Here is a 24,652-nt window from a genome sequence, read left to right on the forward strand (position 1 = left end):
TGGTCTTCAGTGTAAGAGGCGACAAGACCTTGAGGGCGACAATGAGTGTGTCTGGCTGGACATCCGACTGACTGGGGGCGAGAGGCTCTTAATAGGGGCGTTTTATATTCCCCCCGATGTTCCTATTTCTTTGTTCAATGAGCTACTTACTTCTGTAGAAGAAGTTTGCGCTTCACACCAAAATCACCAGTTTATCATTCCGGGGGATTTCAATGCACCTGGTGTACAATGGGACAGTCTAACTAACCATCATTACAATTATTACGTACAGCAAAAATCTGGCATTGTTTTAGACTTCCTAGATTTCACATCCATGACACAACTGAATAACATCAAAAACTGCTCCGAAAATATCTTAGACCTCTGCTTCTCAAACATTCAGAACGCGCGAGTATCAATGGTGGATATCTCTCTTGTCAAACCCGACAAGCTTCATCCTCCATTTTCAGTTTCGGCTCCCGTTTCGATTCGGCATTGTGGTACCTCACTAAAGTATAATGAACTCTCTCCCTTCTGTTATGCACGTGGGGATTACATTGGCTTGTATAGCTTTTTTCTTCTTTTGATTGGTCGGAAATTCAAGAACTCCCTGATTGCAATGCACAGGTCGAACGGTTCACCGAAATTGTCAAAAGCGGTATGGACCAATTTATTCCCAAGTATAAACCAAACCACTCCAAGCACCCACATTGGTTTTCGAAAGAACTTCGTATGACTCCTAAATTAAAAGACCGCTGCCACAGAAAGTATAAGAAAACCGGGAGTGACGAATAGAAACAGAACTTCTGCTCTTACCGTAAATTATGTAAAAACCTTTATGAGCGGGACCAGCGCTCCTATCTCGATTCTGTAGAGAGTAGTGCGAATTCTCAGCCTGAAACATTTTGGAGATACATCCGGTCTCGTAAGAACAACTCACATGATCTTATCAATCTTGTAGATGCCTCTGGGGAAGAAGTTCATAATGTCACCAACCACTTTGCTCAGCACTTCAGTGCCACATGCGGCCAACGTGACGTCTCTGAAATGAACATATTGTTAAATCGCGTGCAGGGCTCTAGCTTGGTGCTTTTGGACGAGCAGTTGGTTTTGGAGAGCCTAAAGCGCATGAAACCGTCATTGTCGTGCGGAGCTGACGGAATACCTCCAGCTATTCTCAAAACATACGGCAGCATTTTTGTACCTGTTTTGACGGTGATATTTAACCAGTGTCTAAAAACAGACGTGTTTCCTCTCGCGTGGAAAATTTCTCGAGTGCGTCCTATTTTCAAGTCAGGCTCCAAATCGGATGCAACAAACTACAGAGCAATTTCTCTCCTTTGTGCTTGTTCCAAGCTGTTTGAGACAGCGCTGTACAAATTACTGCCAAGTTCTGTACAGAATCTTCTTGTAAGTAAACAGCACGGCTTTATATCAGGAAGGTCGACAACGACTAATCTCTCCTGCTTCATGGAGCAGGCCTCGGCAGCCATTTCTGAGAGGGGCCAGCTCGACGTTGTCTACTGTGATCTGAGCAAAGCATTTGACGTTGTTTGCCACACGCTGTTACTTAAAAAGCTTTTACAGGTAGGAATTGATACACCACTCGTGGCATTGTTGGGTAGTTATCTAGATAACCGGTTCAGTTTCGTTAGCGTTAACGGGCAGACGTCTGCTCTGTACAGATCAACAAGCGGTGTGCCTCAAGGCTCCGTGTTGGGGCCTCTCTTGTTCTCCATTTTTGTTAATGATGTGTCAGCCGCAATTAAGATGTCTTCTTTCCTTCTTTACGCTGACGACATTAAAATATTCAGAGGGATTGAGTCCATTAATGACTGCATTGCCCTGGAGCAAGATGTATCCTCATTTTCCAAGTGGTGCTCAGACAATAGATTAAATCTTAACTCTACAAAAACAAAGGTCATGTCTTATAGCAGGAAAACGAACCGCACTTTATTTTGCTACAGTATTAACGGCGGTTACTTGTCTAGAGTTGAAGAGATCAGAGACCTCGGCGTGCTTTTCGACAGTGCCTTAACTTTCTCACCTCATGTCACTCAACTTACTAGGCGGGCGCTACGCTCTCTTGGGGCTGTTTGCAGGTTTTCTCGAGAATTCCGGTTTCCTTCTTCATTCCTAAAACTATTCAGAACGCTTTGTATTCCGCAACTAGAATATGCTTCTGTCGTTTGGAATGGAACCTGTAGTTCCAACTGTCAACGTATAGAGCGTGTACAAACCAAATTTGCATCAATATTTAGGCATCGTTTTCCTTCGGAGCCTATCCCTATAACGGTTTCTCTAAGTTCCCGGCGGACCCACTCAGACCTTCTTTGCATGTACAAATTGCTTTATGGTATTATTTTATGCCCGGAACTACTTGAATCAATCAGTTTTCGCGTTCCACAAAAAGCTACAAGGCTCGCCCACCCTTTTAAAGCAGCTGGAGCTCTCAGCACACGTTCTCCTCTTCAAAGGATGCAGCATCTGCATAATGTTCACTCCGAGAAGCTCGATATCTTTCAGCGTCCTCTTCGGGAGTTTTTGGCCGGGTTGTCAGCTCTGACACACTAGCTTCATCTTGGCAGTGCTCTTTTTCTTCACTTATCGTCCTGACGTGTGCATTGACTTCACCGAGCTTGTTCTTGTTCCTGTTATTCGTGTATTGTGCTGATACTGCGACTGTTTTATCGTAGAATTTTTCTTTTTCTGCCACTTTTATCATTAAAAGTTGCCATATTCACTTCATGCGTCCATTTGAAACTGAAAATGTACGCTTCCCGAATCTTGTAAAAACTTTCTTCTTTTCACTCACCCTTCCGTATAGTTACGCTTATTGTAAGATGTCTTCTTGCAATTGACCAGACATTACAGTTTCTATTGATTGTGTAATGTTGCCTAAAATTACACTATGGTATTTTTATTCTTCTTTGAAGTTGTAGCTTCTTCATATTTTTTGCTCGCTCACTGTTCTTTTGCCAGCTGTTGATGCATTTCATTGCTGTCTTATACCTTTTCTGTGCGCCAGCACGACTTGATTGTGTAAAGTCGGTTGGATTACACTATTTTATTTCTAATCTTCTTTGCCATTTTTGTAGGTCTTTCTTTCACTTTTTTGTTTGCTCACTGAGTGTTTATTAGCAAATTGTTGATGTACTACAGTGCTGCATTTTCCCCTCTGAGTGCTCCAGCACGAACGCCTCCGCTGTTCCTGGGCACTATAATAAACATTGATTGATTGATTGATTGATTGATTGATTGATTGATTGATTGATTGATTATTATCATCGTCATCTAGGTTGAAAAAAGGTCATTCGTCTGTTTTGGAAAAGCGAATGAGTTATTTTTTGATTGATTTTTCGCTACAGTTGACTATAGCCACGGTAGCATATGTATGCATCGTCCCATACGGCAGAAGTCCACAAGGTTTGAAAGAAAACTTAAAGAAGAAATTGACCTTGTCGGTCACCAGTTCTCTTCTCGCTTGACACGAAATGGGACCATAAAATGTATTGCTCAAGATGATTGATTGCAAACTTCATATCTGATACTATGCCCACATTTTTTTATTAAGGCTAATGATGTGTTAAAAACTTATCCAGGAAATCCCTGTTGTCTCCTCGTCGCAAATCACTGCTGCTTGTGACGCCAGTGCTAATTTTCATCGTCAGGAAGTTGCCAAGAAAAAGTCGTTCATTGTGTTTGAAACGCTTTATTTACATCATTTTGTTATTCATAACACAAATATAAAAATACTACCGTATTTACTCGCATAATGATCGAACCCGTTGAAGTTTGTCCACAAAGTTCGATTTTTTTTCCCGCGCAATGAACGCACCCTGAACTTGCAGCAGCAATATGGCGTATGTGTGCCAAGTCTATCATAGCATGGACATGCGTACCTCTGTTTTCTTCCCTTTCAAACAGGACGTGGCTACGTTATTGCAGCAGACTTGCCGATATTGATGATATCAGCAAGAATACGTTCAATATTGATGAGGAAGAAATTCCATAAATGCCCATAATGTACTTACAAGACAAAGAAAAAAAGGTCCTCAGGCTGCTACGCCGGCACTCATGTCTGTTTTGATGTCCCGCACGGTGACAGTGGCAGCCACTTATAGGTCGCACTGTTGTCACCTCGCGCCAAACTCGTTCCCGCACGTTCCGTAATTTATAAAAACACTGTATTTTATGTCACTTTGCAAACCGGCTGGCGACGGTATGCGCAGGTTTTTTTTGTTTTTATTATTTATATTATGTTTATGAGACCTATCATAAAAAATTTTGTCCCACAACTCACTTGCGTTTCTATGCTAAAAACGGTTTCGCGAGAAATTTGCCCCGCGTAATGAACGCAAACCCACATTTGCGTCAAATTTCTTGAAAAAAAGTGCGATTATCACGCAAGTAAATGCGGTATACACTAGGGCACTCCGTAAAATCTGTAGCAGCACTTTTCGTGCTTTCGGTGAAGAGGACCATCTATAACGTCATCAAAGTTCGTTTTTTCGTTTTCTACTCTTCTCTCGCTCGGTCTAGAGAGTTCAGAATGTCTGCCCTGACCAATTGTGGCCGGCAAACAGGAAAGCAATAATTTCAGCTTGCCGAAGGACCTCTCACAGCCAGTGAGAGAAAATGCTATATCTGAATGAAGACGCGACTTTGGAAATACGCTTCATACTGTACGGTAAATTGCTGAAGTACTTAAATTCCTGACACTTTCTGTGTCTACCAGCCGGAAAGCAGCAGCCGGCAACTTAAAATCTTTCTTAGAGACTCTGCTCGTCTACGTCGGTACGGTAAAACTCGCTAAAGCTGTAGCTACTTATTTTTAGTTCATTCTGTAAGGAGAGCAACAGAATTTTTGTAGGAATTCTGTTGCTTGTAACTTCAACCTATCTCCCACCAATAACCTATATGGAGAATGACGACTACAGGGGCCGTATTCTGCTGGGCATCCGGCGCGCCTCGGATTAGATCCGAGACGCAATCCGGTGCGGTCACGTGAGGAGGCGCTCGGATGGGGTGTCACGCGATTGGCTCGGAGCGTTGACGTCAGCCAGCCTGCGTCACGCGGCTTTATTTTTGCTATATTTTGGCGGTTTTGGTGACGTCACGTAGCCAAAGCCTCCCGCTCGTTCTCCCGCGACCGGCGCGTGAAATCCGGCGCGGTTGACAGCGCATCGGATTCTGAGATGGCTGCGTATATGCCGCCTGTGTTCGCACTTTTATTGCTGGAGGAGGATCCCGTGCCTGAGCGTCGACATGGGGACCCATTCCTGCTGAGCGACCGCGACTTCAAGCGCCGTTTCCGCGTAAGCAAGGACACGGCGCGGATGCTGTGCGACGCACTCGACGAGCGCGTTAGGCCTCGAGGTGCGACGGGACTGTCGACGGAAGCAAAAGTGATGTGCGCCCTGAGATTCTTCGCTACCGGCAGCTTTCAACAGATTGTCGGTATGTCGGTAGCGGTGATACTCTTGGCATGACGCAGCCGTCGGTCAGCCGCAGCATTCACGCCGTTGCCGAGGCGCTGAAATTGGAAGCCCTTATCGGCCATCGAGGTGCAGCGAAGTGTCAACAGATACGAAGGTGCTGTGCGTGCTTTGCCCCTCTTCGCAACTGACAGTGTGCAAAGTGTTTTCTGCCACCATGCACCCCGCCGCCAGTCGCAGCGTTCACACTGTGGTGTCGGCACTGACGGAGCTCGACACACGGGGGTTTTGGATACCCCGGCGACGTAAGCACGGTGTAAGTACTACTTGTTTCTGGCTACGTTTGTTACGGAAGCAAAAAATGATGTAGCCCCATTGTTTTGCATCGAAGGGAAAAGAAGCGCGATGTCTGAAAAGCAGTCACTGAAATGCTTTTGTTTTGAGCGGAGTCGTGTGGTCGCAGTGATCTCCCATAAATTTCGCAATTGTGAATGATCAAATAGTGTGTAAAAAAAACAACTTAGCAGATGCATGCATATGTAAATAATCTTTACACTCTCCGGCCTATGTTCGCTTAAGTGAAATGATATCGAAAAGGTATGTCAAAAAATGTAGCTAGAATGAACACGTTCACAGATATCGAATAGGGTGGCGTCTTGAAAGAAAAAAAAGTTTATAAAGAAGATAAACAGGTGTATCTTGTTGGGCGTCTAAAAGACTTCATAACGAACCGTGTAATATATTCGTAACGTATGTCGCCCTCGCCCCGCCCCCCATCATGTGTCAACTGCTTCGGCGCCTTGTCACTTCGGCTGACATGTTTTGCCCTCCTTGACACATAGTGAAAAAGTGACAAGTTCAGCTTGTCGGTTCGTTTTAAGGGTTTATCGATTTCGAAATGCGGGGTGGGGAGGGGAGGTTGTGTTCCCCAGTTGTACCGCATAGACGGGTGGGAGGGCCCTTTCTATAGTTGTAAGTAACCAATTTTCCTCTCAGGTCGCCTGCATGCTCTAATTCCCCTGCTACGCGAAACAACGAAGATTAAAGAAAAGGCACATACAACACAGCGACGTCGTTCGTCGTTGCATGCAGTTGCGGAATGAATCAGTTCTGAGTAACCCAGTTCTTTGTATTCTTGCTCTTGTTTATTACCTTTTCCTTTTTTAAAACTGTGTACTTGTTTAATGCTTTAGTACATACTTGTGTTATGTATTTCTTTCAGGTGTACGACGCCAATATGAAGGCCCTGGCCGTGACTGCCGACTACAGTGCATGTGTGCGACTGGCTGTTCACTGTTGCCCGCCCTCTTTTCGACGTGTAAAGCCTGGCGAGTTCTGGGGTTGATGGTGGCCACCTGCTCGAGTCGTGGCTCAAGACACCCCCTGCTCGTCATCCAGGCCCCAGACACCCGACGAAAAGTATAATGCTCCACATGCTTCGATGTGGTGTGTCGTGAAGTGCGACATTGCAGTTCTCAATAGCTGTTTTTCTTCATAGGCCTCTTCTGGCAGCCAACATTGTCAGAGTGTGTTGTGTGGCTGCCTGTTGGAACGACTGACGACAATAGCTGCAGCAGCAGCAACTGGACGAGGGCACCGATACAGACGACGCGTCTGAGGAGGTGCCTGCCCCCGACATGTTGATTCTTGCTCCTGAAGGACAGGCAGGTGCAGAGCAGGGCAACCAACTCATTTTCAGACAGCTTGTTGGCACTGAGCATGTCATTTTTAACTTTCGTTTGTGATTGTGTGTGGTGTACGGTGTTTGTTTTGACGGAGAGAAAGTTGTTTTTTTGTTTCAAGCAGCATATACTATGCCCTGACGCGGCATCGTTTCCTGTAGAGAAGCTTCTTGTCGTTTTGTGTTTGACATGGTTGTGTGAGGATAACAGAGAAAGTTGCTTTGCTTTTGACCACTATGTCTTGACACGGTGTTGCTTGATCTGGGATAGCCAGTGACTACTGTGTTTATGGGTCGTGGGGCCTTGTTGTGAGAATAGAGACCGGGCAAGATTCTCTTCAGAAAATTCTGTTTATTACACTGTAACCGTCACTCTGCTGTGAAGCAAAGAATGATGATGCATGTACCACAAACAAAAAAAATCAGTATACTGCCGACTCTTCTGGACACATTTAGTTCAGTCCTGTCAAAGAGTTATATTATGACATAGTGCAACCATTGCACGGTGACTTTGTTTGGCAATCCCTGACAGATCAGTTTACTTAAGAGAACATGATACGCAAGTATGCATCTCCAGTGTTGATACAAAAAAATAAACATGCTTAAAATGTTGGAGGCTGTCTCTTAACGCAGAGTTCACTGTCATGGTTTACTCTGACATTCTCATGATAAGTGGAAGAATGGTTACAAAAGTATCATTTACCCCATAGTCGCCTGTATTCTAGCACTCAGTGCTTTGATGACTGCTTGCTTAGGTTTGTGAAGAGTGATATTGCGATTTTTTATCATGTAGGACACCTGCTTGTAAAAAATAATTATGATATGCCAACAGCAGCATCTACAAAGGTGTATTGAATTTTTCCTCAATAAATCAGAGTGTGACAAGTTATGTCGAACTGTTTCCTTTTCCCCTGCATGCAGCAGCACCGTCCAAGAGTAACCAACACTTGGAAAAAAATAATCGTGACAAAATCAACTATAGCATTTCTGTAGTGATCGTACACAGCGTTATTTAAAGTGCACAGAGACCAATGCTATCTTCATTGCAAAAATAAATAAGGGCACATTGATGTGTGATGCAATGCCAAAACTACTTTCTCTACTCCAGCTTGTCGAAGTGCTCATAGTTGGCACCTATTGTTGAGGCCCACAGTACTGCTTGTTTGTGCAGGGCCTTCCACGTCCAGCAGCTCTCCAGATGCAGTGTGTCTGAAAATGTGTTCATGATGAGCTTAACGGCCAAACAACAACAAAGGGTTGAAAATTTGGTCTCTATCTTAGTTAACGAAGCGTATTGCGATATGTTTTACCTATTTAACCCTCAAGGATAGAGGCATTAAATAGGGAAGTGGAATTACAAAATATGCTAACGTAAGGATACAATGCAGGTGCTCACTTACAAAAATTACACCTCATTGCACAGTTGTACCTATGCTTGTAGAAAGAAGAGGTTATCGCGGATGAAAACAATACCTGCGGGAAGGCGGTTTGATTCTCGGGATGTTTTAAGAAAAAAAACTGAGCAAACTACTTCAAGTTGCATGATTAAACACAAAATTTTATGGGCGTGGTCAATGTTACGTGATACATGCTGAGGCTGTTAGAGCAGTTCGTCACGCAGAATAGCATGTTAATGTAGCTCATGAAACAAAGCTAGGCGGGTAACGTATACTCGGGACGCTAAAGATTGGAGGTCAGTACTATTTTTCATTGACGTTGCACTTGCAGCCCTGCTTTCATTAAAAAAATTAAAACGAGTTTGCCATGATATTGCCGCGAACCATGCATGGGTTTGTTTATTCTTTGTTTTTACCGCCCGACCACGCCTGGCCCTGTTATCTGTGTCCGCGAAGCGCGTCTTCCATTCTTTATTTTTATGCCGCACGGGCTATCTCATTCCGATAAGCAGACTGTTTCGCCCTAACGGCACTAGCCCAGAATAATCTTCTCTGATCTACAATGTTCTGTATTTCAATGGACGGTTCGAGAAACACTTGCGCCGAAAGATAAAAGCGCGCAGGGCAGACGCCGCGGCATTCGATTCGACGACACTCGCCTGCATAAGTCACTCTGTTGACCGCTGCTTCGCCGCCTCTGTATTCTTTTGAGCTGTTACGGGAGCACAAGTTCGCTATAATAAACGTGTTTTTCATTCAAGACAACTGCGTCATCCTTGGGTTCGTGAAAATATAAGTACGCAATCTGATCGTGCGCAAAACGCGCACACATGCGTTTTGAAAAACGGGTTTATTTCACTGCACAAGCGAGAGTGGCCGAACAATGACGTGGCGTTAGAAAATCGATCAAAATATCGTACTCACGTCACAGTCCTCTTATATATAACTGCCGGGCAACAGCGTACCGTTTACGTCGCTTTTCGTCCCAAGAGAACGCCCATGTGGGACGAAATCTTTGTGCAGCAACTGTACTGAGCGTTCAAATATGCCTCCTTTAAAAACAGCTGTGCCGCGCGCAGCGCTCCCTGGCGCCTCATAACGGAACAAAGTAAAAACATAAATGCGTGTAAACCTGTTAAACTAGCATTAGCAGCCGGCAGTGCCCGTGAAAACACACAAACAGGAAAGGATTTGTTATATTTAAACAATTTTATTAATTCTAGCAGCATTTCAAAGTTATGAGATTGTCCCCGATGTGTTGACACGCACTTCCGGACATGACGTACTTCCCGCGATCTCCGAGGCATGCTCCGAGGCATGCTCCGAGGGCGGAGCTTTGGCGATTTTACGTCATTTTGACGTCACGAGCATCCGAGGCGCATCGGATCAGCAGAATACGGCCCCAGTTCATCGGTACCAAAGTCTGGAACTAGCGTTTGACTTTGCGTCCAAGCCGTTTTCGAACTATCCTGTTCAAGAGTTCTTGTCATCGCCAGAGCACAGCTTGTTGATGTCCAGGAGGAAGCCGAACTTGGCATCGGGTTCCTGCAGGCGAGTAAATTTCTCGAAGATTACAGAATGGAGACGGTCGAGTGCGGTTACCGTGACCCTCTCTAATCCGTGCTTAGCCGTTAACCCTCCTCCTTCTGGATTTTCCCCAGGCATCTAACTTTTTTGACTTGAACGCCTTTCAACATCGACATCTCATGCCTCACAGAGACCATTCCCTTCATCGGGTGACTCACTCACCAGCGTTTTGCTTTTGTCATGAGTGATTTCTGAGAGCTTAAGACAGCCTCGGGAAAGAACCGTTTTCGAATCTTGCAGCCTTTTCTGAACCAGTATATGCGACCCAGTATCTTGTTTCAAAAGCAGGGCAAAAGCCATCATAACTTTACATCCGCTTTTGCAATAGTGCGGCTTCACTTCTCGTTTCGCTTGTTTCTTCGCCGCTATTTGCCGTTCCTTGGGGAATTTTAAGTGTCTCTTTAAGATATCTACTGACCGGATTCATCGCTTAGGCCCTTTCCCTCCATCTGGTAGGTCTGCGACTTTTACTTGACAACAACCGGCATAGCATGTTCTTGTTTCTTCCAAATGTGCGTTGAGCGAGAAAAAAAAAACACGTAAAACGCTTCGGTGGTCCAAAAAAGGTCATCATGGTGCCTTGCTGTGCAGCATGTACTCTAACCAAGTTGACCGAGTGATTGTCGCAATTGGCGAAGATGGCCAGTCGGTTTTTGTCGATATTCTTGGGCTGACCCAACTTTTTTGTCCAGCCATAACGACAGCGTTGTCGTAGGACTGTGACCGACAGTCCTGTAGGTCGATTTTGCTCGCTTCTATAGCTTGCGTAACATCACCTCAACAAAGCTCTCCGCATATTTCTTCCTTGCCTAGATAAAACTGAGCAAGGACTCCTCAACATGAACTTATTTCTTATTGAAATCAACTTCCACGTATTGCAGAACCTCTGAGATTTGTTCACGGTGCGACCGGTAGGGAATCGTGTCAAACATAATGTCATAATACCTGTCTTTACTGGTTCTTTGCAACAAGAACTCGCGAACTGCGGCAGCGATCACGTTGATGCCATTCAACGTATGCGAAGTGTTGCTTCATGACGGGGTCAAAAACAGCAACTTCAAAAGCTCAAGGAAATTTCAGACATTGCTCTCTTGGCTGTTTGAAGACTGTTGATGCCCTCTCAGTGCTAACTTCTGAGTAGCAAGGAACTTTATTCCGTGGAGTGCTCTCGTCAAAACTTCATGCAACTTGTGCTTTTTTTTCTCCATCTGTGATTGAAGGTTGGCACCAATTATTCCTGCGGTACCCATTAAATTTATTTCCGCTGTGTGAAACAAATCCGGTGATTTTTTGCATCTCGCGGTTGTCTTCGCGGTTGTCTTCCAATTGCTGAATCGTCCTTCTTTACATTCAAATCGCCCCAAACGCATCCCAATCCACAACAAACTGATGCACAACAATTATATGCAATAAAGTTTATTCAATTAAAAGCGCTCTAGCACGGGTTGTTTGAGCGGGTCCTCCCCCGAACGAACTGGCGAACGTGAACAAACCAAATTGCGATCACCCCGAACAAGCCATGAATTGCAGGTTCAAAGAACCGGCCCAGTTATTGAGTGTATTGAGAACGTTCACAGCATTTGCTTATTTTCTCTTACCCTCCCTCCCCATTCCTTTCACCCATCATGACCAGTGGTCTTCCTTTTCTAATAAGTGTTGTCTCTCTCTCTCTCTCTCTCTCTCTCTCTCTCTCTCTCTCCAATAATGATTGTTGATCTGAGCGGGCAAAAAACGAGGCAAAGAATTGCAAAATGCTGCATGTTTGAAAGAAGATAGCCACGAGTGGCTCACTTCTCCACCAAGACCATGCATCGCCTAACTTCTTAAATCGGTCGTTCGTCATTGACCGGTTGTTTATTTCGGGTTTCAGTGCTTCAACTTACGAAGAGTAAGCGCTGCGGCTGGAAATAGAATGCGACCGCGCAAGCTCAGATGCGCAACCCTTTCCACTGAGCGTTCGCGCCGGGTAGTTTTTGATGGAATACGAACATGATGTTTTGGAGTAAAAATAAGAGGATCCCTAAATTCTATTGCACGTGGTTCACCTCGCCTTGTAAAAGTGCACATCTGTAAGGGTGCAAATTTTAAGAGCATTCCCACCCCACCGCCCGCTTCTGGAATACAAACGAAAACAAACGAAAGCACACGCATACATGCAGCACGCACACACACTGGATATCATCTGGGGCTGCCTCCTGGATCCATACCTAAGTATCCACACATAGGTGGCGCCGCTTCGGGACAAGGAAACCACTTGTCGCTTCGCGCCGCTTCGGGACAAGGAAACCATTGTGGCAGAACAATAGTGCTGAGGAAGACAAGGACGGAAAGAGGGGGACATATACGGGGCGCTACGCTGGGAGGTGTGTGCGGCGCTAGCGCCCAGTGTGTGGCCCCCGACATTGCGCCCCATGTATGACCCCCTCTTGTCGTCCTTATCTTCCTCAGCGCTCTTCTTTTGCTACGATGTCGTGCCAACAAGCCCAAGCTGGCGCTATCTTCAACGGCGACTTTTGCGGCAGTTCCGCGCCGCTGCAGTGATATACGGTGACCCGCTGCCGCTTTTTCCCCTTGATCGCATGTTGGGTGGACTCGGCTCGGGGCCCCCTCCCAAGTGGCGCCCGGGGCAGTTGTACCCCCCTATCACCCCCCCCCCCACCCCTCTTAGTTACGCCACTGCATATCATGATTTGCAGTAAAACGGCACCGGATCACAGAGGCTGTGCCACTTCAAAGAATGCCAGTGTGTACTCGAATTGCAAAAAACAAAAATTTCGAATGAAGTCTAGAGTTTCGCAAGTTTTAGCAGCGGAGCCGTGTAACCTGGCGGTAAGTTCTCCAACGCAAAACTTCCAATTGGAAAGCAAAATATGCGCGCTTTGGTGGAAATCCAACCTGGATGCCTCGGGTTATGAAACCGGCAGCTATACGATTTTGCTCTCATCGCATTCAGGGAGCACAGCATTATTTTCTTCGAGTTCTTCGAACCGTTGGCTTTCGAGTTGTCCGAATTTTATGGTGCGTGCTTACGCGGCCAATTTCGTAGAGATGTAAAATCCTTAGAACAGAAGGATCCGCGCCTGCCATTCATTGAGAATGTTCTTCGGCAAGTTCTGAAATCAATATGGGGTGCGACAGCTGGGTCTCAGACGAAGAGAGTTGGGCCGCCAGCTGTACTTTTTCTCTGGCGTTTACCACTTGTGCAAGCAGCGCATTTGTTTTTTCATATAGCGACATGGAGAAGATTGCGTGAGCGAGCCATCGCTGTGAATCTTTGTAAAAGAGTGTGCCTTTTTTGTACTTGTTTTGATGATTTAGAGCACAGCATTCTACCTCTACCAGCCAACGGTTATTTCGCGGCGTGCGGGTCAAGAAACTCCCAACGCGGATTAGGAGGAGGAGGGCGGTTTCCACACAAGGAGCACAGTGTGGATGGTTGTTTTGGGCCTCTTGTAGCGCAGCTTCACGTCCATTGGGCGCTTCCTTCGCGCGCTTTTAGTAACGTGCTGGGCAACACCTTTTGGGTAACCTGGAACCGACGAAATTAAGTGGTCATATGGCAAAGATGCGCAATGATTGGTTTATTGGTTGGCAGGGCGAAGAACAAAATGTAGAGTCTACATCCAGACATCTGGCCGCCAGAGAAATGCTACCTTTTGTGCATTGCTTGCCATGAAGGGGATTTTGTTTTATGAATTGGTTAATATTAATGCAGTTCAGTTTTAAGAGGTATTACAAGAGGTGAAAGGAGCAACTGGCTCTGAGAAATAGCGATTATAAAAGTTCCCTCAGCTTATTCGCAATTCTCAAACTCAGTGAACTAACTAGTTAATTTTGATATAAATGGGAATGACTAAGCTCACACGCCGAATTGTTTCGGTGTCTGCGCTTGTGTCGCGTGGTGGTGTAGCCCCAAGCTAGCACGTCAGGATGGCTAGGTTCCGCTGTCTCACCCTTCGAAAGACGCTCCTCCTGGTTTTCTTTCTGCGAACCCACGGCTGGACTACAGCGACGGCATCCGCCGCTTTAGCGCGGCCGACGACACTCCTGCGTTCGGGACTCCGCCACCGCAAATTCCAGATAACGGCTGGCAGAATCTCTGGTTTTGCTCTTTCTAGAGCTACGGATGTGAATTCAAGGGACGTCACATGGACAATTGTTGTGGGTGTTGTTAAAGCTTCGCATTCCAACCACCTTCACAGCGTGGATTTGAGCCACTTTTCTTACGCGTACCTTGAGGAAACAACGCGGCTAGCTAGAGCCTGCCTTATTGTTGTGCACGTGTGCGATTGGACCGAAAGTATAGCATGCCGTTTTTTTCCATAAAACAGTTGCGATTTAGCACCCGTCCTGCCCGTTCTGCTCTCCTTGCATTTACCAAGTGAAACCTTATTTCAGTAATAATGAACCAACTCATCCAACAACACGTTTCACTGGAGATTGAGCACTCCCCAAATGTTTGGCTCCGTCATATTCCCAAAACCCCACCTTCAGAAGTTAGTTCACACGTAGCACCATCATTTCATTGTCCCATTTATGTACCGTTGTGTGACACCGCTCGGAAAGGCTAGTTTAGGAGATGCGATTTCGCTCGCGGTGAATATAAAGTATACAGTCTACCTCATTTGTTGATAAAAATGAACAGGATTGGCCCGTCCCGTCTCTAGTCTTGGTCCGGTCCTTTCCTGAAGGTCTTCTTCTAAACATGCAACACCAACTAGCTCTACTTAGTCTACCTGTAATACGCCAACACGAACTACCATGTCGTGTACAACCTTTTCCGCCTTATTTTAACCGAACAAGATCGAGCCACATTGTTTTCACACGACAGTCAAGGTCATCATAAATGAGAGAGGCAGTTCGAGTAAGTTTCTTATCATCGGGAGGCACCAGAACAGTGGCGTTCTATGCCGAAATCCAGAAAATAATTTACGTTAGCGGGACTGTCCCGCTAAACAAGGGAAAACAACGCTGCCGCTATTATTTACGGCGCTCAACGATACGCAGTTTAGGGCACGGTCTGGCATGTAGTTACGAACAGTCACATTAGCTCATAAAATAATTATATAAAAATTATGACAATCACAGCTCTTGAAGACTTCCTTCGGCATACTTCCGTATTTATATATGGTTTCGACAACATCAGCAATGAATACAAATCTTTAATTCTGGGCTTCTTTATGGATGATAAAATGTGTTTTGGTCTTTTCTGGGTGGAAGCATCAACGGAGTCTCAGCTATAAACAGGAACGCACAGCTCACACCCATTCTGCACGATACTTTCAATATAGGAAAACAATAACTTTCTCATTTAATTCAGCGATTATAGTGGGCAAAATGGTGCCTTCATTTGTTCAGCATGAATACATATAAAAAAAAGACTTAAAAAAAAACTTCTGTGTTTCAGTACAAATAGCTTTATTATAAGATCGCGATGAAACTCGCCCTTTTTATGTATCAAGTAGGTCTTGGACTTTGTTAGCTGTCTCTTTATTTATTAGTACACATCATTAGATTGCCTGTTATCGTAATCCGCAGTATAATACCACCATCACTTTTGAATTACATGAAGTGAGTACGTCTTGTTTTATACATTCAACTAAAAGTTCACGCGTTATCTCCAACGCAAAAATTTATTCTTTTTATTCACGCATGAAACATTTTGTGTCCCAGAAACAGCCGCTTATAAGATGAAGTTAAAGGAGAGAGAGAGACTATCTTTAATGAAGTCTGGCGATGTTAGCTGGGCTAAAATGCCTAACTTGCTACGCCAGTTGATGACGTGATGAAGATGATGGCGATGATGTTCAAGAAGTTGATGCGTACAGATACGGCAAGTTACTCACAGTGACTGGTCTAGACCTGTGTGTTGCTGGTACTCTATCAGAGTTTTAAAGCACGTTTAGGACAGGCCCATCGTCCTAAAACGTCCTTTACTGCATGTCCACAGAAAGCGGCAGTCCCAAAGTTGAAAAAGTTGCGATGACGTTTAAAGTTAAAGGAGGCTCCGCTAATTGAAAATGAGGTTCCTTATATACCTTAGAATCATGAGTTACAAATAACGTCAGCTATAATTGTAAATTTTATATACTTACCATTTCCTTCTTCGATTACTAATACTTCGTGTTTTCCGGAATCCTTGGTTTTAGCGGTCAAGAAATCGCCTATGTTGCGGTCCACTCTGCGACAAAACATAACAAAACATGTACGTAACTTTTAGAGTGGCGAAAAATAACGTATTTTTAAGTGACGTGACCCTAGCTTTCCGTAATTTACAGACATATCGACCTTGCAGAAACTACGCACGAACAGCACGAAGCAAGGACACCAGAGCAAACGGTAACAACGAAATGGTGATTAGGCTTCGTGAATGGGATACCCAAATAAAGAAAACGCATATACAAGGAACACCTGGACGTTCAACAGGTATCTATTTTTTTAATTTTGTTAATGATATCGCTCGTGCATATGTGTAACCTTCTTCATGACTATACGCCTCGCGCGCTGCCTGTAGGGGCACCACTGAAATCCCCCTAGCTGAACGTTTCGAAAGCAGTCGCGGGAGTCGCCGGCTCGCTCATCCCAGTCGCCGTTGCTTTTGCGGCACGTTCGCGACTGATATTTTCCGTTTGTATGCGTTGGAAATACATATTTATGTGGAGCAGTCATTCTGTTCGCAAATGTGGTGTATTTACGAGAGTATAAATGTTTCTGACGCGATTTTAATGTGGTACATTCGGTCCGCATAAGCGCCAGGTATGGGTCACTAGCCGGCGTCACAAAACCAGCACATATGCATAGAGATGATTGCGATTCCACTGCACTGGAATTTACTAAAGATACCCCCGTCCGCAGCGTTCGTTCAGATGCTCATGCTACGGCAATACACTGCGACGTAAATCGGTTTCGTGTGCTTTCTAGCGGAGCACTCATTACTGACAGCCGCCAGTTACGCTTCATATCTCGGATATTGATCACTAACCTGAACAAGCCAATATGTGGCATAAATTTCATGGATATTGTACGCAATAAGTACGATGGATATTGCAAAATTACATGTGGGAGTCAGCCCAAAGAATTATTTACGGCTGGGTCGTCTTGTCGCGAGGTGAGCGTGAGCTTTCCCAAACAGTCATCGGTTACATATATCCTCCGCTTATATCCGCGGTCGTGACTATACGCTTCTTCGAAACATCATAATATGACACAGGGAGCCTGCAGAATTTAGCACAAAAGTGAAATCAGAGGGCCTTATCAGATACCACACTCTTCCAACGACACCTTTTATCGCTTGTGAACTGCATGCTTCCTTACTGCATGCTTCAAAAAAATGTGCCCGCCGAGTGATCAGCTGTCAAAGTCGAAAAACAAAATAAAGGTGAACGCGCAGCCTGTGTGTGATTACTAAAACGGTCATTCCTTGATTTCGCTCCGCATTTGTACACAACTATAGTAATGCGGCTTCCTCCTCGTCCTCCCTGTCTTGGAAAATATCAGTGCATTTCGCATCTAGTTGGTCTAGTGAGTTCAACCTTGCTTGTAAGACGAACGTCTCTAGGATTTCCGAAACTGCACTGTTTTTCTTTTCATTCCCGCACGAGCTATTACGTAGCTTCCGGACTTGGCAGACCATTTATTTTTCCGTGGTTTCATTACTCCCCTTGGTCCATGCTATCAGGTGGGAGTGAGCACATATTTAACGACCGACAGACTTGGAATATACTTAACATGTTCCCGTGATCTCTATTTCTATAAAAGGCACAAGTTATTGTCAGGTAATCACCTCCCCGAATAATATTTTTCTACGTGTAAATTCAAAACACAGCCGAATTCGTTGTCCGCGCGGCAAAACAAAACCAACCTCTCATTGTGCCAGCATTAGGTCTAAGCGAGGCGTCAATAGAATTAACTTGCGCCTGAAATATTCGGAGGTGACAGTGGTGATATGCCGCTGCCATCGCCGACGCCCGTGAGAGCGTCGCCGAAGCGCCGCAGTACCGCGTCCCCGGTTAGCTCTTGTTGGTGTTCGAGCATTCTAATCAGGACTCAGCTGCTTTTGAAGTGTCCTAAACGTACTATTCGCTTACAGACATCACCATAACCAGATGTTGAGGGCGCTAAAGGCAAAAAGAAGCGAAAGAGAACCGAAACGCTGCATGAGCCGCTATCAGCTGCGCAGCGGACATCCCGTAAGCCCCGCGGAGAAGCGGCGGCAGGCGGCGCAGCGATCGCGAGGCTCGAGGCGTATATTGCCTTCCACAAACTCGGCGAGTTCCCTGGCACGCATTATTTGTTTTTTTGCATTGCTCAAATAAAGGCGTGCGCACGCATTGCTCAAAATGTTCACCATGTTCTGATACGTAATGGTTTGTTACCCCTTGCCAAGAGTTCGCATGTCCGTCGGGGTGAACATGATTAACAACTCCTATTTCGCGTATGTGTCACTGAGGTCGATATGACGCCAAAAAACACTGCAGTAAATCCAGCCTTGCACCGTGGGTTTCCACACAGGCAAATCAAGCACCTCGTGAAAAAAATCTTATGTTTCCCGTAATCGCAATCGAACCCGTCCCTGCGCGTATGAAGCCGACGTCTACACGATTTCACCCTTTGGACACTATTTTTTCTTAATTACTTCTTTGGCACAGAACATACGCCACTGATAGGTATAAAACCGTCGGCCGGACGTCGGCTGATGTAAAAGTTCTAAATAGACACCAAACGCACACAGTGCTTCTAGAACAGCTATCCCTTCCATCCCAGGCTCCTAGAACTTATGCACTTCAACAAACAAACTAATAATTTATGCAAAAAACTTGGTCACAGTGAGAGACCACATGAGAGAGATCACAGTGAGTCACCACTTAGCAAAATTAAAAACAACAGGTCAAAAAAATTCAAAGCAAAAGGAAAGAAAAAGGGCATCTGTGCCTCAAAGAGGGCAAAACAGGAGGGCCATTCGGATGCGGTATTAAAGCAAACATTTCTGGCCTTAGTAATGTTGGTGTAGTTACGCCATAACGCTCTTTAGAAGCAGACACCTTTACACAATGGGTTTCCGGAATGGCACGAAAACTATACCACACACCTAGACAAGGGGGTCTTTACTCAATAGTGCAAATTTAAAGCGCAACAAATTGCAACATTTAAAGGGCAACAATTTGTTGCGCTTTAAATTTGCACTATGGGGTACCAACTAGCTCGAACCCTCACGTTATTAAGTCTTTACTCAAGACACACGAAATGGTATAGAAGTGCAAGACACATTCGTAGTTTAATATAATCGCTGCGGATAATGAACGTTCATTTATCCGAATCGGGTTGTTCAGCATTTCCTTCGGTTTCGTTGCGCGGGCATCGGCTGTCCACTACACAGTCAGCCAACGCCCGCGCAACGAAACCAAAAGAAATGCTGAACAGCTGAGTTGAAGCGGACTTCTACAGTTTCATTGTTGGACACTGACTTGTCACAGTTCGTATGGAGAAAGCTTCCCGTTTTGTTCGTGTTTCTCTAAAAAGGGTGTTTTGGTTTTATAAATATAGTTTGTACGAAATAAGAATCTTAGAGACCACTCTTTTGCAGGATTTCACGAATTTGATAGCGCGGTGTTTTCTCACGGATGGTTTTATTGTCGAGTTATTGAAACAGTTTACAAAGGCCGAACATTTTATATTGCGTGAAAACATGCAAGAGAATTACCGATTAATGAGCAGCAATCTGATCCCGCTTGTTAGTAGTTCATTACTACCAAATATGGCTATGCGCAGCGAAATATGTTGTAATATTTTGTTTTTTAGAGCAGACATTTATACCATTGTATGAATGAAGTGCCTTTACATCGCATTGTTGTTTTTTTAAGATGCAAGGCGTTCCACAGAGGTGGTCTGTTTACGAAATAATTATTAGTATTCCCAGCGTTGTTCAGTGGACTTTTTACGCTATTACAACGATTAAAGGTGGAGCTTTCGCCAAATATATATTTTTGTGTAAATCCAGGGCATTAAAATAATGCCTAGATGCAACGAACCTCTATAGGACGAATGCCCGGATTTAAAGAAGTTCTGTTCCCTATTTCCACCCAATTGAAGCCCACGTGTGTTCGACCGCTATGTAAAGAAGACGCTGCGGTGGTTACCCTTTATGTAACGAACTCGCTAAGCTCATCAGGCATTGTTTTCCGAAGTTTTACTAAACAAATGGACGGCAAAAGGCACTAACGTACCGAATACTAGATCTACGTTAAGTGGCCAGCTGCTAGAAAAACATCTGGAGCCGCTAAAAACAATATTATTGCTGATGGTGGTGATGAGGGGAGCGGGTAGTGGCATCCTATTACTAACGCAGCCCTCACTTGAGGTTTCACTTGTGTAGCGTGACACCATGCCGCAAGGGTAGCTACATTTCACTTTTTTTCGTCCGTACCGCAAACGACCGTGCATTAGTAAGTTCGTCTGAGTGCAGTGTCGATTCGACACTTAGGTTTAGAAGTGCTAGGCCTCCCTGTCAGCGTTCAGTCGCGCGTGTCCACTGCTGTCTGTGGTGTTGGTTCGTCTGTGAGGAGTTCTGCTGCCAAAAAACGAAACCTTTTTTCTTTTCAACACTAGCAAGTAAATGCCATTGCCACCAGGTACAGTATCCCAGCTAGCACCATCTCAAGAATATTGTGTGCGGAAGTGAGCATCAACTTCGCGAAAAGGCGCCCTTTTTCACATACGTTCGGCTTTCGAAACGCGTTTGGGACCAAAGGGTTTAGAAAGGCAAAAGTGAAAATTAAGCTACGCTTGTGAATACTGAGTAAGTGACCTCGCCTCCTTGGAGCACCGTGCAGTGCCTAAACTGGTGCGAAAGCAACAGGTGCGAATCACGCAGTTTCATTCTGAAATAAGACCTTGAACTCTCAGTTCACTTTCACTGATTTCTATCATTCTGGTTTAGTTTCCACTTCATTCACGCTAGCCTTAACTCGAAACCTGGATGTAACGAATTGGAGATTTTTGTCTTCCTTATATCCAGGTTTAACTGTAGACATTTTCTGGCTTTTTCGTCCTTCGAACCAAAAAACATCGAAGCCCCAAGAAACAATATGGTTTCGGAAGTCTCTGCAATTGATGCTGGCAGCTGTACGCCGTGACACCGGCCACCGAACCACTGGGACCCCCAGAACCTCTGAGGAGTACGGGGTTATCTCCGGCAAAGAACAATGACATGTGCCGCCATTCGCAGAAAAAAGTCCTTCCCATGGTCAGAATCTGGCCTGGGACCCACGTGTTATGAAACCACCGCCAATTCGTTTAAGCGTTCATCGCATTCCGGGGCACAGTAGTTCCTTTGGGTCCATAGCGCGCCCATTGGATTTGGAATTGGCCGTAGAATCTAAGGCGTTATAAGGCGATGAACATTGGTAGAGAAGTGAAAGCTGGTGGACGAATGATCTGGGCCTGTCAGTCACGGAGAACTTTCAGCAGAAAGTTCGGAAACAAATGAGAAGTTATATGGAGTGCCAACTTCTGGCCTTACTACAAAGCAAACTTAGGTCGGCTCCACGGGCCATGGAACAAATAACGATGGTTTCACTTAGAGATAGAAAACAGACCAAAAAACGGAAAAAGGCGAACTTGAAACAGAAGACAAATTTACGGTAATAAAACACTTGGACGCTGCTTGTCCAACGCCTCGCCGTAGAACATGACGCGTACTAACAGAACACACGGGCGCACTCGCTTTCCAATGTCTCGCGCTAGAACGTTTTATCTCCACGCGCACTAAAACAACACACCGGGACACTCGCGTTTCAGCGCCTTGCGCTAGAACGCTTCGTGCTTCAAAGACACAAGACTTTTACAGCAAAGCTGCATACCTCTAACCCCGATGGTTTCATCTCCATGGGTAAAAATGCCAAGGCTCTAAGGCCTAACATGCCGAGCCCTCAGCATCGATAGCGCATTGTACACGTCATCATAACTTCAAAATCGCATCCTACATCGAACCCGCATTATCGAAACCGCATCATACACTTATGGACTGCGACTTGCCGCAGTGGCTCAGAGGCTAGGCGTTGTGGTGATGAGCACGAGGACAAGGGTTCGAGTCCTGGCCGCGTTTCTGATGGAGGTGAAAAGCATAAACTCCTGTTGGTCGAGCGTTAGGCGCACGTTAAAGATACCCAGGTGTTCAAAACTATTCTGGAGCCCTCCAATACGGCGCTCATCATCGCCTGCGTTGCATCCGCACGTTAAATCAATCAATCAATCAATCAATCAATCAATCAATCAATCAATCAATCAATCAATCAATCAATCAATCAATCAATCAATCAATAGTTATTAATTATTAATTACTAATTAGGTGAATAATTATTTCATTATTAATCATTATTAATTATTTAAGTAATTATTAATTAATAACTTATACACTGCATTGTCCCTTCCCCAGGTTTCACGCTAGTGGAGAAGGCCCGCCTTTTTAGTTTATTTTTGGTTTTGGGAGAAGGTATATCGCAGGCATATGTTTTGATTTTCTCAGGCCACTTTTGTGAAATGTTTGTTTTTTTATTTTGCCGGTTTTTTGGAAATTCTGTCAGCTCAGTCATCTTCATTTAATGTATACAACGAATAAAGGTGGAACTTCCGGCAAATATGCATTTTTGCCGAAATGCAGGGCATTGCATGGTTGGCTGTTTCGGTATTTTTTTGTTATTTGAGCATTGTTTTGGGGAAGTTTTTTGCTTATTCTTCGATTTTAGATGGAGATGTATTAGATGCATATTTTTTATTCGGTCCGATCATTCCCGATAGAAGTTATTTCTCTCTATTTTTTTTTTCGTCTTTCAAACTTCTAGCGTAATAATCATCTCCATTTACCCTGTTATAACGATTAAAGGTTCAACTTTTGTCAAATCTGCATTTCTATGGAAATGCTGCCCTTTACACAGTCCCCACTGTAGGGTACTCCGCAAAAAATTTTGCGCATAACAACTACATTGACGCCTGTATCCGCAAGGATCCTTTTCATGAGAGCGTGAATTTGGGCTTGTGGGTGACGCATACTTACATGCTTTCCAAAATATACATACCAGACGTGAGAAATAGCGAGGGCTACCGTAACGCGAAATAAATATTTCAGAAATCATGCAGATACATCAGCGTGAGCCATAAAAAAACAAAAGCATACAATACTCCCGCTGTGTGAAGGATGGCCAGCAACGCGGTTCGCAGACCAAGGAGGGCCGGGAAGAGAACTTGTTTTTTTTGTATTTTGCAATTAAGCATAGTCTCTAGCTTTTTAGGTGAATTAAACATAGTTGTGGGCAAACATCGGGTGTTCGATTTCGTTCCCGTGTCGTAGGTAAATTCTTCTAGGTGTAAAAATTCCCCCATACCGCTGATCCACGCAGGACAGCAGTCAGGTGGCATCAGGACCCGAGACATCGACGTTTAAATGTCCAACCAGCATTACATGCATGTCATCGGTGAGGAAATGAAACCTAGCTGGACTTCCACGCATGAACCTGCAACCCTTGATGTGCGCATGCATTGACGCGAAAGAAATTGACGGAAATGCCCATGAGAAGGCCGTTCTAGGTGAACAAAAATGTTTGGCTCACGTCGGCGTCGTAAGCGGGCCAGCTTGTCTTTACACGAGAGTAATCGGCACCAAATCTATGGGGGGGAACTTGAGGCAGAAACGGCGGCTGGTTGTTTGCAGCAACAGCTTTAGTTCTTTTTGTGACCATTCGCGCATCTGTTCGCGCCAAGGTTCTTTGAATTCGCTTCGTGCTTTCAACGACTAGGCCCACGAGGCGGCTCAACCGAGCCGACGTATAACCTGACAGAACTGCGCAATTTCTTTGAACTTCTCGTCAGTAAATCTGCCATGTATTTATTATTTTTAGCACTCCTCTTTCATAAAGTTCGCGGGAATCTGTGTCCAAATAGTGAGCTTACTAGCGACAATGAGTTTATTGTTGTAAACGTATTTTTATGTCCTGGGCTGTCCGTCTTCAGCCACACCGAGGGTTAGCAGGTAGGTGTAAATTAAATTGATCTCCGTCATTCCTGCGACAGAGTGGCCTATTAAAGGCCATATTTGCTGAAGGGCGATGCATTCCCGGTACTTCAGCAACTTATTCCAGCTACCTTTATGCATTCTTCGTAAAGTTATACCAAAACGTAGAAATGGGAATCCTTGATTATGAGTCCGGGATAGTCCGCGGACTTCCCCGGAAGTGATCGGGCGCTGAATTTTCAATGTTCCTGTAGGACTTCCAGTCCTAAGGTAGTCGTCGGAATTCCCGCCGACTATCCAGACTGGTAAATTGAGGACGTCTAGTGTTCACAAACCGTAGGCACCTTAACACTAACCGGCCGAGACGGCGGTGCAAAACTTCAATACGGTAATTTGCAGGGCAGGAGGGAGTTCTAAATGGACATGTAATTTTTCACAATATTGCGAGGGGCGCGAATAAAACTTTTTTTTTTCAGAAAAATATGAAAAATAAAAAGGACAATTTCGCAGAGATCTATATAAAATTCGACGCACTTATTAGGGCGGAATCCACAGACATCGTATA

This window comes from Haemaphysalis longicornis, unplaced genomic scaffold (genome assembly GCF_048455015.1).
Source record: "Haemaphysalis longicornis isolate Haplotype H1 unplaced genomic scaffold, Haemaphysalis longicornis Haplotype H1 scaffold_13, whole genome shotgun sequence".
Lineage (NCBI taxonomy): Eukaryota > Metazoa > Arthropoda > Arachnida > Ixodida > Ixodidae > Haemaphysalis > Haemaphysalis longicornis.